The following is a 2,577-nucleotide window of genomic DNA, read 5'->3' on the forward strand; positions in this document are numbered from 1 at the left end:
ACGTTGTTTGCGTTCGGCTTTTTCCGGCATATAGTTAAAGCTGCTGTTATGAGGCGTACTCAATGTTAAGTATGGCCGTCGTTCCCGCCTCGCATTTTGAATATTTTATGTCGTTTGCGTAAGTCGTTCGCGAATAGGGATTTGCGTAGAATGACGTCACCGTCTTAAACATTGGCTTGTTCCGGTTTAATTTCGAGCATGCGCACTGGGATACCCCCACGTACGGTGCATGCGCACTTAAAAAAAAACGTTGTTTACGTCGGGTCACAACGTATTTACATAAAACACGCCCCTATCACAGATATTTGAATGCCGCGCCATTACGCCGCCAAAGATACACTACGGCGCCGTAACTTACGGCGCACATTCTTTGTGGATTTAAAAAAAAAAATTAAGTTACGGCGGCGTAGTGTATCTTAGATACGCTGCGCCCGGCGGAGAGAAGCGCCGATGTACGTGGATCTACCCCCTGATCATCTCGAACAGCAAATTTTTTGTGCTTTCCATAAACGTGCAAGGTTGTCTCTGCCGGTCGAACATGTTTATGCCAGTGGAGGAGGGGTAAGGAGGGCAGTCAGGCAGACTCAGTGTGATTGGGACAGGTTTACTAACTTCCTTAATCAGTGGCCCCTGTCAGCCAGGGGGCACCTGCTTGCCACCACAGGCAAGAGATCCAAACCGACCATCTCATGTCTGTGGGCTGCTTAAGTTTTCGAAAGAAGTCTTACTCATGCGTACGCTCATTGGCTCACTTCACACAATCTATTTTCTCTCGTATCCTCACTAATCTGCTCCGTGCCTAATAAGTCATATACTCACGCTCTAGCTATTTTAACCCTTGCAACACCTTGTGCTTGTCCCCATCCCTCCTCCTGAACACCCCATTGCCTTTTGTTTATTCTCCCGTCTTCCTGTCCTCTCTCACTTTTTATTAGCTGCCCCCCCCCCTCTTTTCCTTTCCTCCTATTCACCTAACCCCTCCATCTTTTTTTTTTTTTTTTTTAATTCTCCGCCCTTCCACAATAGTAGATTCCAGGTGCTGTGTCACTCCAGAACAGGCAGAGATGCAATCTCTCCCGACTACCTTTTTCCCTTCACCCACCAGGACCTTTGTCCCTTTAATCTGCCCTATCACATGTTATATGACCACATTCCTCCGCCTCATGCTGCAGGGGGGAATTAAGGTTGCAGCAAAAAAAAAAAAGAAAAAAAAGTGACTTAACTTTGCCCCCAAAATCAACTCCCTCAACTGTTTCTCCGCTCTGCCCTCCCTCGTTTCTGCTCCCTTTTCGAAGCTCACCTTCCCCTTGCAGAATCCTCTCCGTACAGTACACCTCTTCTAGTTACTTACGCCCAGTTTAGTTTGCACTCTGTGTTCAAAGAGAAAAAAAAAAAAAAAACGCCAAAACTTTGTTCCTTCTGCGCGCCGGCCGTCTCTGGTTTCAGGTCCTTTCCTCCCCTGTCGTCCTCTGCCTTCTCCGTCTCGCTGGTGACTCCTTCCTAACTTTGTACTTTCCAGTCTGATCTTTTTTAACTCACCCCAATCCTGGCTGCTGGCATCCCCCCCCCCCCCCCTGTTTAGTCCTTCCTGGCCCGTACCCACCCCTACTTTCACCATGGCACACATAAAGATTACACAATGTTAAAACTACTGTAATTCTCCTATTAATAATTCAATCACGACTTCAGTTTTAGCCTGGCACCCTCTCCATCTCAGAATTAAAGAGAGAGAAAGAAAGAGGGACAACATGTGTTTGTGAGGACAGAGGAAAAAACGGGGGGAGAGAGAGAGTGTGTGCAAGGGTGGTGGTTGGGGGGGGGTTTGTTTAAACAAGGAAGGCACGTCGAAAAGAACAAGGGCAGTCTGAGAGACAGTTGGCAAAAGCAAAAGTGGAGAAATAAAGAAATAAAAAAATATCGGCAGCCGGGGTGTAAAAGTGGTGGGTAAGGAGGAGAGCAAAAAAAAAAAAAAAAGAGAGGAAAAAAAATAAAAAGAAAAGGAGAGGGCAGGCCAGAGAAACAGAGTTTGGAAGGGGTGGAGGAGCTGGGGTAAGGGGAGAAGAAGGGGGGTGGAGTGAAAACCCAGCCAAGAAGAAGAAAAAAAAAAGTAAAATCCATGCCAACATCAGAGCTGGCACTAAAGTGGCAAGCGAGTGGAAGAAAAATAAAACAAGTGGCGTTTATCACACATAAAAAAAAAATAAAAAAAAAGAATGCAATAGGAAAAAGGGAGAAAAAAAGTAAAAGTTAGGGTACTGGGTGAGGGGGGGAAGAGACATGTAGTGTGTCTCTCTTCTGCACTCTCTCGTTCTCTCGTTCTCTCTCTCTCTCTCTCTCTCTGTCCCCCCCTTCCTGTAAAAGTGTATTGCAGGCTGACTGCAGCTGAGAAATCCTACAGGCTGGCTTGCATAGAAGATGGCAAGGTTCCAGTGTTTCAACGCTGACTTCCCTACATTTTGGACTGGGTGTTAGAGTAAAAGCAATTCAAGGAGAGCAGAAAGGATCAGGAGATGTAAGGTTTACCAGGCGCCTTTTTTTCCCACCATTTTTTTTAACTCTCTATTTTTATACTCAATA

The 2,577-nt window shown here is 46.0% G+C and overlaps 1 protein-coding gene across 7 annotated transcripts in view; it reads left to right on the forward strand.

Annotated features, from left to right (window-relative positions):
- The first annotated feature begins 2,359 nt into the window (after nucleotides 1–2,359).
- NFIX (nuclear factor I X) overlaps nucleotides 2,360–2,577 on the forward strand; it is a 273,828-nt gene continuing 273,610 nt past the window's right edge. For 3 of the 7 annotated variants that reach the window (XM_040346501.1, XM_040346500.1, XM_040346502.1), the window contains exon 1: nucleotides 2,361–2,512. The gene's annotated coding sequence lies outside the window, so the exon portion shown is untranslated. Of the gene's footprint in view, nucleotides 2,513–2,577 lie in introns of all 7 variants that reach the window. The other 4 variants (XM_040346497.1, XM_040346496.1, XM_040346504.1 and 1 more) reach the window with 2 other exon arrangements.

Source organism: Rana temporaria, chromosome 3, assembly GCF_905171775.1.
Source record: "Rana temporaria chromosome 3, aRanTem1.1, whole genome shotgun sequence".
Lineage (NCBI taxonomy): Eukaryota > Metazoa > Chordata > Amphibia > Anura > Ranidae > Rana > Rana temporaria.